The sequence below is a fragment of the Haliotis rubra genome, unplaced genomic scaffold (genome assembly GCF_003918875.1).
Source record: "Haliotis rubra isolate DU_JTF1 unplaced genomic scaffold, ASM391887v1 Scf216, whole genome shotgun sequence".
In the NCBI taxonomy this organism is placed as follows: domain Eukaryota; kingdom Metazoa; phylum Mollusca; class Gastropoda; order Lepetellida; family Haliotidae; genus Haliotis; species Haliotis rubra.
In genome coordinates this window covers 1,124,408-1,138,124 of record NW_025766181.1, presented here as the reverse complement: position 1 = coordinate 1,138,124, position 13,717 = coordinate 1,124,408, and the positions used below count along the sequence as shown (strand labels likewise).

The 13,717-nt window shown below is 42.4% G+C and overlaps 1 long non-coding RNA gene across 1 annotated transcript; it reads right to left on the bottom strand.

Moving 5' to 3' along the window:
• Window positions 1-9,844: 9,844 nt before the first annotated feature.
• Window positions 9,845-13,271, bottom strand: LOC124276963. Its single transcript, XR_006898704.1, has 3 exons — window positions 12,916-13,271; window positions 10,428-10,495; window positions 9,845-10,037 (listed from the first exon to the last, which is right to left on the bottom strand). It is a non-coding gene; the product is annotated as an uncharacterized LOC124276963 (long non-coding RNA).
• Between the last annotated feature and the right edge of the window lie 446 nt (window positions 13,272-13,717).

Genomic DNA, 13,717 nt, shown 5'->3' with positions numbered 1-13,717 from the left:
TAATCTCCAGGGTATACGTTCCGATAAAATCCCCACTATACCCCGGATGCATCTACAGCTCAGCCCCGTGATTTTATTACCTCCCTTGGCTGGCTTTTATCCAATCAGGTGTCTACGCTGGGAAGTTGAGCGTATCAATCACAACTCACTTTCGCTCCTTTTATCTAACCGATTCAACTTGGCAACATAATTGTTGAGGTACTCTGAAAGGGGTAAAAAGAGTTCTTGCATATATTTTTTAAGGTTTCAGATCTGTCAATTTGTCTGTATGATTTCCCCCCAAATCTGAGTCGCACTGCGACCGCTATCTTTATTGACACTGGCAAGATCGGTTGTTACGGTGGTTTAGCTGATTGGCTACTGTGAGAATGCGGAGCCAGCAAATGGAGGTAATAAAATTATTGGGCCGAGCCATAGATGCATCCAGGGTACTGGTTACACAACACCAAATTTTTTCCCATAAAGTTCTATAGTAACCTTATATTTTTGAAAGATTATCCAGGCTATCAACAGCCATTCCACTCTGGCCTTTAAACTACAATAAAACACACTTATCTGGCCAACTTGTCCGGCTTGTTTTGTGAGCACAGGAAGCGGAACATATCAACCCCAGCTCCGCACAAAATGTCACCTACTGGAAAATATCCCTACACACAATAAGCATAAGTCATGGTGATACAAATCACAGCACTAAATACTTAAATTTGTGGTCAGTATTAATTACTGGTTGGATGTGCTTTTAAAAAAAATACACATCTTACACTATTTCATCCAATCACAGCTGTCACATGTCTCTGTCTCTCTTCACTTGTTCACATACGGTCCGGCTCAGCAGGTGATTCTCATTTAGTGTAGTGGAACCTACTAGTGGAGATTTCTCGTAACGTATACCCTGGAGATTATCGAAGATGACTTGTCGTCAATGGACAGTAAAACTACAAGAGTATCACCGATTTGTACTTGAAACCTTACATTTTATCATAAAAAGATATAGACAGCAATACAATATGAAGAAGGACTATAGATCACCAACAACTGAAGGTAGAACACTATACCAGGAACCATGGGGACTAACAGTACTTCTGCTTCCTGCATGGACCTTAGCTGGGTTTACACCATCCCTCAGCTGTTGCATATTTTTGTACATATTACCCATACATTAAAAGAACAAATATTCTACGATTAAAACCACACAGAATGAACAATACTTTGAATGAAATTGGACTTACCCTCTTAGGGATATAATTAGTTTACCCTACTTCAAACCCTTTTGAAGGTACATCCACAAACAATCACAGTCATTTATTCATCCTTCAAAATCAAATTTTTACTTTCTATTTACAATTTATATTCTTAAATGTATCAGTTATGTCAATTTCTTTAAAAACCCGACCCGTGAAGATCCGTGTTAGAATTGATCTTCAGCAACCCGGCATGCTTGTGGTGAGAGGAGTCTATCGTTATCGTTATCGTATCCTGATTGTATAGATTGATGCTCATGCTGTTGATCTCTGGATTCTCTGGTCCAGACTGGATTATATACAGACCGCCGTCACACAGTTGGAATAGTGTTGATGCGTTAAACACAAAAAAAACCACACAAGTTTAAAAACTCATTAACTGACTGACTGACTGACTGACTGAGTTTTGGTTTTACGCCGATTTTAGCAATATTTCAGCAACATAACGGCGGGGGACACCAGAAATGGGCTTCACACATTGTACCCATGTGGGGATTCGAACCCGGGTCTTCGGCGTGACGAGCGAACGCTTTAACCACTAGGCTACCCCACGCCCCCTCAGTAACTGAAGGTGAACTGATATTAAACCCCACCACCCCCTCAGTAACTGAAGGTGAACTGATATTAAATGGCTGACTGGAAGGTCGTGCTATTTGTGAAACATGATTTCGCAACAAGTCAACAACGTATTATTATTTGAAGGTTGGATATAGCCGATACAGCATAGACACATTCCAGCCCCACCCCCCAACCCCACTTTGATGGTTTTTTGTCCAGCTGACTCCGCTGCCCGAACATGAGTGAGTGAGTGAGTTGAGTATTACGCCGCTTTTAGCAAACATTCAAACAATATCACACCAGAAATGGGCTTCACACATTGTACCCATGTGGGGAATCGAACCCTGGTCCTCGGCGTGACGAGCGAACGCTGTAACCACTAGGCTACCCCACCGCCCCCTTGAACATGATCAAGTCAGAACTGGATGTATCTTACTGTTTATAGATAGATCTACTCACCGAAACATCCAAGCCGTATCACCTCATCTGTTTCAGGGACGCACCCATCCATCAACGACGGCACCGTGTACAGAGTAGTGTGCGTCAGCGGCTACAACGACCCTTGCAGGAAGCAAGTAACAATCCGGGTGAAGAACTGTGGCCATTACTATGTGTACTACCTAATGAAGATGCACGGATGCTCCGAGAGATACTGCTTTGGTAAGCTAGAATATCCAAAGGGTTTGGTTCTGGTGATTGTTTTGCACAAGTTAAATGTACTACTTCCCAAATACCTGAAAGGGATTTTCGTAGAGGTTGGCATTACATTTGGTCGACAGATTCTTTAAGGTACTTAAGAAGACTAGCAACATCTGTCTGATAGCGTGATGACTACTTGACCTAGAACAAAACCTAGAAAACAGCTAAATGTAAGTTGCGAAACAAATTGCATAGGCCATATCATAAAGGATACCAAGTGTGAGACCTTAGCTGAATTTTAAACCACCTTTATGATGCATCTATGAGGTGTTTTGTTTTCTCTCAGTTTTTGTTAATTTAAAGTCTATCTCAAAATACTCTCACTTTTTCTCGCCCACTTGGTATTGTCAACAGTGATGGTGATTCATGCGTTAGGTCCGTCAATGTGTCCTATTCATTTCCGACTTTATCACGAGCATGTGTGCATGAAGCACTATCGGATACTACTGCAGTGAGGTGTTCGTGAAGTGTTGAACGAATTCTGCCCCACCTGTGATACCCGTCACAAACAAAGGCAAGTCTATTGTCGACTGCCATAATACACTTTGGACCTCTGATCAAACTGTCGTAAGTAGACCACTGTTTGTAAATAGTAATTAAATGGTGGAAGGAAGAACCAACATTGCACTCTCCTTGCAGAAGCTGTTGATTATGGAAGAAATCTTTATATGAATATATACGGTATAGTGAAGCGCTCATGTTCTGTGTATTGCCAACGTAGATACGTTCTGCAAACAGGATTGCCATAGAAATGAAATTAATCATTCAAACACATTAACCAAAAATATTTTGAATATAATTATGCAGTAGTTATTGGGGAACTTTGTCAACACAACTTCCAACACAAACTCCACTGACAGGTATATATGGCATCTGTTCCCCTTCTACGCTAACGGAAGCAACACGAGAGCAAGGGGAGACAACCAGCCCGGAACACGAGAACGGGAAGGCTAATCATACATGTGTGGACTCTCCTGTTCCTTCAGAAGCAAACTTCAAAAAGGTATACATATTAATCTCATAGAGACGTGTATGTATGTACGAACACATACGCATGGACGAACACACACGCACGCACGCGCCTACACACACACACACACACGCACGCACACACACACACACACACACCTATCCACCACCACCACTAGCATCAGCATATTTAGCACTTACTCTTTTGATGTGCTCTCGCGGTGCGACTTGTGGCTTCAACTTTTAGCATGCAACAAAATTGCAACGTCAGAACACCCAAATCGTAACGATTTGAAATCGCATACCGCTTTGTCCTAAATCCTACTACAAGTCTCAAGTTCTCGACCAATGAAATCGCTTTGATCTGTGTCCACCTGAGCGTGACGGCTGACAAAAAATCGACCTTACCAAAAGAAGAATAACCGAGTTGTTTATAGGTTTTTACTTGTCACAGGAATGTCTATGGAATATACAACCGGAATGCTGTTTCTCATGGGGATACTTTTCTTCCCAATGTATTGCGAAATTTTCTCCAACAAAATGTTTAAATTTTAATTGTCCAAAGGGAGAAAATTCTTCATGACCTTGGATCTTCGTGTTCAAGAAGCGAGTTCTACGCTCCAGCCTTGATCCACCTAAGAATTCAAGTGTGGACCGATTTAGGCGTTCTCTTCTTCTCTTTAGTGACTGCGATATGTAGACTGATATTAAGGCTAGCGTTTCTTCTTTACTCGACGAAGTCATACGAGATAATCTCTGCGATTTAAAAAGTACGTAAATAACATTGACGTGTGATATTTGCTGTTACTACAAGTTCTATCCTACAAGTCGCACCGTGAGAACGCACCCTAAGTGTGTATTACTGTTGTCAAGACACTGTGAATGTTGTTGACACATTATAATTCTGCGCGGCAGGTGGCTGGTTTAAACATACAACGGCAGTGCAAAAGAACGCAGAATAGAATCCCTTAGGCGGAAACGTCCAATAAGCTGTGAAAATCAAAAAGCATTGGTTTATCATGCCAAACACTTGTTCCATTCTAAATGTGACTCTATACACAACTCGCACACTGACTCACAACCTGTGAAATCCCGTCATTTGATATAACGTGAAAGAAACGCCTATGAATTTGTAGACTGGGATAAATGTATTGTGTATGAAAGTTGTGAAACAATATTGTGATTTCCTTACTTTCCACAGGTGGTACAGGAACTGTTGCGGTTTTGATGGCCGGCCTCGGAATGCTGATGGCTTAGTTATAGAGTTCATGTTAAATTGTTAGATTATTTCATCATTCATAGCCGTACCCTCCAAGTCTATACAAGGTCAACACAGCACCAGCCATGCTTGCCATGCTCTATACCAAAAAGCACATGTACAGACCCGGGTCGGTGGAAAATCTGACATGTGGCAAAAAGTAGGGTTGCAATGAGGATAAGGATTTTGGATGCGTAATCGGATTTGAATAACAGTTAATTTAAACAAGAGTCGAACATTGTCTTTTACTTTAAAAGTATGTCGAATCGTTTTTCTTCCTGGTCGCTAAATAACTACAACATCTCCGTTGCTTTCCTGTAAATAAATATGTTTTTCGAGCCAATATACGGCATGGGAAGATTTGAGCTGGTATAGTATTTACGTACGAATCCGTCAGATTGGAACACACACCCTCAAGGGTATATATCATTGTATACTTCATTCAACAGCAACCAAACTAATTTCACTGCGCGCAAGACATTATATTCTTCAGAAAAGGTACATACTGAAACTTGAACAAGTAGAAGTCATAAGATTGTTGGGACATAACGCTTTTCTCTCACCGGTGCGTTTTAAATGGATAAAAAAAATCATTGTCTCATCATTTGTGTTTACAGGCCACGTTTGCATATTCCAAAAGTGCCATTTGTTTTGTGTATATTTTAAATCATAACCTTACATCACTCCTGTTGAACAAACACATGTTCTTTTTGTCCGCCTATACCTGATATATGTACATATCGTGTAATTTTGTATTTGAAAGCCAGCATCTCTTCTTTGGAGGACAACGTGAACGTTTAGTTCGATTGTGATTGTGCAGCCAGAACAGATTCAAGTAAACCTGTATACAATTTTGGTACCCTTTTCACATCGCCTAATAAATTGTTTTGAACAGAGATGCCATTACTTAATTTTATTTCTTCAACAATTGAGTTTTCCCCTGGAGACAGTGTGTCAGTGGAACCAAGGCGTCATGTTCATGTTGTTTTGCTCGTGGATGACATCATCACGCTCTACGCAGTTGGGATACGGTGACATGCAGAGACCACGGCAGTGAGTCGGACCACCCTGTCCCTTTCATCGCCTCTCATGACAGGACGTACAGAAGATCAATTCTATCCTGAATGTTCAAGGATCGTGTTTAGTAACTTAGTAACTGTTTCCTGACTCTTAACAGACAAGCAACTGTCTACATTCATACACATCTCAGCTGCTCAAAGGCGCTTTGTTTTTTCCCTCGATCACTGGATGTCAATCTCAATGGCACGTCGTATTATCAATCTCAACTCCCTGGGGGTCATAAAACTCTTGCAGCCACTAGGCGCACCGAGTTAGTGTGGCGTTCCCATCCTTACGAGGTACCCATTGGCAGCTGGGTGGACTGGGACACATAGTCACAGTACTTTGTCCAAGTTTACTGCACGTTGCTGTACCCGCAAGTAGGTGTTTACACGTATTCATGTGGCCACCACCTGGTCATATACCAACGGATTCGTGGGTTCTTTTAAGTGCACAGGGTTGAGTACTGTACACTAGGGGTTGTGACAACACTGAAAGAGTCTGCACACAAAGTTGACTCCAAGCTACCCGGTCACAGGTGGGCTCGATCCCGGCACCTCAAGCTCGCTTGATCACTAGCCTGGCGCTATAGCCAGTTCGCCCAGTTGTCCCACCACGCCCCCACAATATAGGCTCACATGTTCTTGTATCATTACTGTTTGACAGCTATTCATAAATACGTGTTCATGATCTAGTCCGAATCATACATGGGTTATAAATATATATTCCTGAAGATAATGGATGTCACGACAATGCCCCCAAACAGTTTAGGAGCAACATGAGAGCACAATTGTATATTGAATGCTGCAACAGGAACGCGAGTATGAAAACCAATAAGGTTGTGACGCTGTGACAATATGTAACCTTGGGGGATGGTTTACATAATGGCTAACTGATAAATATGTGAATCAACACCTGGGTGATCTACACGTATGTGAAGGCAAGAATTTATTGATGTCAACGTCAACGTCTTTATTTTCAGAAATACGATTCTCCGAAACGTCATGTTCCTCAAACAAAGACGTTGACATACATAAACCTTTGACTTATATGTGTATCACTTCAAATTCAGTTCAAAGACTACATACAAATATGTGAAACTACACTCTTCACAGAAAAGAAACGCATAAGCCATTTTTTAGAAGAATTTATTGCGATAGTTGAAGAGCAATTATTTCATGTAAGTTCAGTGGTGAAAAAGGTGAAAATTCATACGTCTATAGACAAAGAGTTCGCCAACAGCAGCCTTTATTGTTGTGTTTCTGTTTACTTGAGTCCATAGGCGGGTCCAGAGGGGGTCCCTCTTGTCCAGAAGATTCATTGAATAAGGCGCGCGCACGCACGCACGCACGCACGCACGCACGCACGCACACACACACACACACACACACACACACCTTTCTCAAGAGTGTGCACCCTCTCTTTCTCAATAAGCCGTATCCGCCCCTGCCTGAGTCCACAAGATAGCGCCAAAGTCAGTACTTTGTATGGCCACCACTGGCAGGAACTACTGCTCGGCACCGTCTCGGCTCAGGCTGGATAAGTCGACGAAGTCGCTCTTACGGAATTCTTACCCACTCTTCCTGTAATGCGATGGCCAGTTGTGGAAGTGTCTGAGGCGTGTTTTGACGTTGACGTATACGTCGATCGACTTCATCCCACAGGTGTTCTATTGAGTTTAGATTTGGTGATGGCAAGACATTGACGTTAGAATTGACAAGGCATCGGACCGTAATGGGTGCTGTATGTTGAATAGCTTTGTCATGCTGGAACAACTCGCTCTGTCGGTCTATAATCGGCAGCATGTGACGTGCAAGGACTTTGTTGATGTACCGATTTGATGTCACATTCCCCTGAACCACCACTAAATCTGTTCTTTGTGTGCTGGATATCTCACCCCACACCATGGCACTGTCTCCATCGAATCTGTCGACCTGTCAGATGAAATCAGGGCAAAACGTTCATTTCTCCGACGGTAAACATGCTGTCCTCCATCTCGCCGGTGAGGAAGAAATCGTGATTTATCAATGAAAGTGACTCGCCTCCAGTTTCTAAGGTTCCAGTTTCGGACTCAACGACTGACTGACTGACTGAGTTTGGTTTTATGCCGCTTTTAGCAATATTCCAGCAACATCACGGCGGGGGACACCGGTAAATGGGCTTAACACATTGTACCCATGTGGGGATTCGAACCCCCGGATTTTCGGCGTGACGAGCGAACGCTTTAACCACTAGGCTACCCCACCGCACCCGGACTCAACGAATCCACCGCAAACGATTGCGCTGATGGAAGTCTCTCAACACAGGGGCGACAACTGGCCTTCTTCGTCGAAGCCATACTTCACTTAATCGATTCCTGACAGACTGGTCGGAAATTCTTCTCAAACCAGGGATGTGTTGTGCAGTCTCCATGGCTGTGGCAAGACGATGACACAAGTGAGAAACTCGGATATAGCGGTACTGGGCATGGGTGGGTTAACTCTTGGGCGGCCGCTTCTCGGGCGATCTTGGGCCGAACTGGTCTGCAGGAGACGATCCCGAATGGAAGATATGGTGCTCTTGTGAAATGTCGGGCAACTGCAGACTCCGACTCCCCAGCTTCAAGGCGGCCTATGGCGATTTTTCGATTGGTGGCAGTCAGTCGTGGCAGGATGATTTCGGCTTTTCCATGGAAAAAACGAATGACAGAATTAAAAACAACGTTTGCCTTTTATTGTGACCGATACCGCACGCTTTTCCGCTTACTTGCACGTGTATTTTGCTTTGCATGTTTTCTTGGTGACCTTCAGGCAAATGTTTCTTCAAACGTTTCTAAAATAAGGGAAACAGTTAAAATGGCGCTGAAGCTGTTTACAATCACACAAAGACGACGTTTGGGACAGAAATAGTATATCTGTGTGTTTTCTTGCCGCAGCTACATGAGTCTAATATTCTCAAATCCACATATACGTGTCTTTTTTTGAAGAGTGTACAACTTGGTGAAAATGTACGTGTTTCAAATATGTTCGCCTCAATGTTTTTTGTACAAAAGTGTATAGAGTGCTTTAAAGCCAAAAGAAGAGTTAGACACAAGGTCTGATTTGCGGCAACAGAAAAAATACATTGAAAGTGAAATTAATTAAAAGGTTCCTTCTCTGGCGGAATCAAGTTTCTCACAGATACAATTATGAATATGAAATACAGCCCTGTCTACTGTTCAAGCGATATCCCAACACATACCCGTGAAGATCCGGGTTAGAATATTGGCCTTCAGTAACCCATGCTTGTCGTAAGAGGCAACTAACGGGATCGGGTGGTCAGGCTCGCTGACCTGGTTGACACATGTCATCGGTTCCCAATTGCGCAGATCGATGCTCATGATGTTGTTCACTGGATTGTCTGGTCCAGACTCGATTATTTAGAGACCGCCACCATATAGCTGGAATATTGCTGAGTGCGTCGTAAAACTCAACTCACTTACTCACTCCCAACAGATACGACTGCAAAGTTTCAGTTACTACAGTAGTTTCTGGGGAACCTTGGCCCCATTGCTGACGCCCTAACATAATATGGATGAAGGGCCGTAACCGTGTAAAACCAGTCGTACGGTACCAAATTTCGGACTCAGTCTTTACAGAGCGTGAGTATGGCTTAACGCCGCTTTTAGCAATATTACAGCAATATCACGCGGGGAACAGCAGGAATGGGCCTCACAAATTGTACCCACCTGGGGAATCGATCCCGGGTCTTCGGCGTGACGAGCCAACAATTTAACCACTAGGCTACCCCCACCATTCGCTCTCTTCGCAGCATCTTTTAGACAAGAATGCAAACTTTCATATCACTTCCGCAGTTTCTGGGAAAACCTACCCCATATTTATGCAGTGTATACTGAGTAGAAAATCATTGAGCAAGGTACAAATAAAATCTAAGCCTCGCATTTTCAAACTAATCATGACCAGTGACATCAGCAAGTAATCTGAATTAAACTTTTCCAGCTCAAGAAAGATGTACTTCAGGTGCTATTTGAATGTATTTATTACAATATTACACTGATCGATAACATGAGTAGAATATGGACATTCAGTACGTTGAAATATATGGATATATGCAAATATATGCAAATACATTTCTCTTCAACATACATGTATTATTGACATGTGTAATGAACGAACAACCGACCACATGTAGGCCAGATTATATTCCAGACTCCTTATAAGGACAGGCTCCTTTTTCAGGTGACTGTTTAACTTCTACTCGCAGACGGGTCGAACCTAGACCAAAAGAAAACACCGTATTGTATCAAAATAATGTAATTGTAAAAATTATTCTACATTAAATACAGAATAAAAATTGAATTTTGTGAACATTGGATTGATATTATTCTATACATTGATTTAGTTTTGATATTTTTAAAACATCCAGACCTGCTTCCCTGTGTCTTGAAAACCAGAGCTGCATGTTGATGTATAGTGATTTGAATGAATGATTTAAATTCTATGATCGAATCTGATCATTATGGAAGTATGACTAATAACTATTAAACAGGAACTATCGACACAGATGGACTATTACCATCATGCTCAACCATCAGTTTGCAAAATGTTTAGGTATAACATGATATATGAGTGCTTATGTAGCTGAATATGTCTGGAATCATTTACCATTATCTCATAAATAGGTCGCTCCACGCAGCAGTTCCATCTCCTTTGGTGCATCGAGTATTCTTAAACTGTCATTAAAAGGATATTAACATTCCATTTTTTTCAAAACATAATACCTATTAAAGGTATATAATATTTATGATAAGGGAACAGTTGGCTATTCATCTTAAAGTATGCTCATATTGTTCCTTGGGACGATTTGAGACATTCACCGACAGGTTGTTTGAATTGTTTCTGTTTGTTCTGACTTTCCCCAGAGGAAATAGAAATAGTAAAAAACTGAACCTTTCTGCACGTCTTTGACAACATAACTTGCAAAGTGATTTTAGATATGGAGACTATACGGTGAATTTCCTAATTATTCCTTCATCTGCTGTATAAAGAAATCTTGACTCATACCTGTGTGCCATTGGACATATGATGGATAATATACTCTCCCCAAAAAGAAACGCATATAGGAATTTCATCTGTATTTTTATGTTTATTTTGAAACATCTTGTAGGCTTTATGAGTCAATGAAATATAGCTAAATTGCACCCTGGGAATGCAGACTTATCCGTCTTTGGCACCAACTCAGTCAGTTTGAGTGTCACATGGAGACGTGTGGTGGCGCTGAAGTCAATACCTCGTGTGACCACCGTGGGCATCCAGAACTGCACGGCATCGCCTCGGCATCGAACGAATAAGTCTCAGAATCTCGTGTTGCCCAATCGCAGCCCACTCTGCCTGTAGTGCCTGTGCGAGTTGCTGAAGTGTCTGGGGCTGAGGGTTATGGCGTCGCACCCGTCTGTCCAGGGCATCCCACAGATGTTCGGGTTTAAGTCCGGTGATCTTGAGGGCCAGGGGAGCACATTGATGTTGTGGTTCTGGAGGAAGTCTCTAGTGTGACCTGTTGTGTGGGGCCTGGCATTGTCCTGTTGAAACAACTCCCTCCGGCGATCAATGATTGGAAGGAGGTGTGGGCGTAGGATTTCGTCACAGTACCGTTGAGCTGTCAGGTTGCCCTGGATCATCACCAGATAACTTCTCCTACGGCAGGTGATCGCTCCCCACATCATAACACCGCCCCGGCCGAATCTGTCCACCTGGGGAACGCAAGCGTCGGCGAAACGTTCACGTCGACGTCTGTACATCCGCATTCTTCCATCGCGTCGTTCCAATAGAAATCGTGATTCATCACTGAACCAGATTCTACGCCAATTCGGTAGGTTCCAGGCCTGAACGTTGGTGCACCATTGAACTCGATGTCGACGATGTTGTTGTCGAAGCACAGGGCCAAAATAAGGTCTTCTGGCACGTAAACCAGCCTCTCTCAACCTGTTCCTGACGGTCTGTGCAGAAAGCCTCCTCAATCCGGGTATTTGTCGAGCGGTACTGGTCGCCGTAGCTGTTCGATGACGCAGGTGATGTACCCGGATGTAGCGATCCTGCGCCGCAGTGGTCGCTCGAGGTCGCCCACTACGAGGGGCATCTGCTACCGCATTCTGCCGGCGATATCTCTCCCAGAGCCGTGAAATGGTGCTTTGGTGAACATTCATGCGTCGGGCAACTGCACGTTGAGACTGGCCAGCTTCAAGCAAACCAATGGCGATATGACGGTTGGCTTCACTTAGACGTGGCATTTTGCGTTCGTCAACAATATTCCAAATACAGTGAATAATCGACAGACAGCGATCAACCTTTTATACCCATCATTGAGACTATCTGATCCCCAACTTTCGCTTGCATTGCATGTGAATTGTGTATTCTGTGACACTACACGCCGAAATTGAAAATCATGCTGTTAAATACGGGTATTTTACGGATGGTGCGTTTTGTTGTGATGTTTCAAAACATAAACACCATAGGACTCATAAACAGAGCAAAACCTTTTGTAAACTGAATCACGTTTTTATTCATTGCTACATGAAGTTGCTATTTTCATGATGCGTTTCTTTTGGGAGAGTATATGTATGGTGCGTAAAAACAACTGATCTTACTCTGCATTCAGACAATGTGTCAAGACCGGAATGAATATATTTGTGAATGTAAACAAATATAGAATCTTCATATTTGTTTTGTCAATTGTTAGCAACAGTGATCATCTACTGATCAATAATGATCACTGAGCCGTGATTCTCTATTATCTATACCAAGTACCCTTAGTCACCTACTAGCAACCAACACCTGATCTAACGAGTTAATTAATAGTAGCAGTTAATCCAGTTACAGGGGAGTGAGTACAGCTAACAGAACAGCCAGGTGTGGGGCTACAGGTACTAATTAGTAGGGGCTAGGGGGACGGGGCAAGAGGGGTGGAGTCATTTTCACTGCAAACACACCCTTAAGGTTTACGTAATGGACAATATTTTTCTTGCGGTCATGGAGTCACTTATAAAAAAATCTTTCCACTGTTTTAGGTACTTGTAAGCATTTTGTTGGAGCATCTCTCAGGACAGCCGCCCATCTTCATAAGGCAGTAAACATAGAAATCACCACATTTTTTCACCTGGATTGTAACTTGCTTTTCGCAGGGTTCGTCGTAGAAACTGACACAAACAGTCATGTCCACGATGTCGTCTGAGACAGAGGGAAGGGTTCCTGAGTGAATCAAATCAATGAGTATAAATTGTTAAATGAATAAATGTAAACTACAAATGTCACATCTTCTTATTTCTAAATGTGTTTCACTTGTCCTACCTGAAAACATTATATATACAAGTGTTCTGCCTTAGGGACAAACCATTTGATATTCTGAGGGATTATATAACTACTCACACCTTGCTAAGGATCACAAGAATTCACAAGTTTACTTAAACGTAGATTTATGATTTGAATTGCATCCATTTAAAACTGGATAGATAATATTATGATAACCCCTCTTTAGGCAAACAGTCACTTTAATCTAACCTTATGTACTTGATACATGAGTAACCATAAAAATGGTTTTCCTGGCACCAATCAACCATTTTGCAAATCATGGAAAACGTCACTGACAAGTACACAACACCTGTCAATAGCAGGTATGGGATCCACAAGATGCAGTGACATACTGAAACCTAGGATCCATGATTACAATAAGCTTAGATATTTAAACCAAATTTGATCCCACATATTTGATCCCCATATATATATATATATACTTATGGTTCTGTTGACAAAAATGAATATAGTCTGAAGTAAAATTGTCAAAGTATGTTCTGGCCGCAGCTGTTGATGTCCACGTGGGATGTCGGCATCTCCAGAGCCCCATGGTAGTTGACCACCTGGTACCAGTTCTCCGTGATGTAGCGGTCACACTCCTCCGGCTG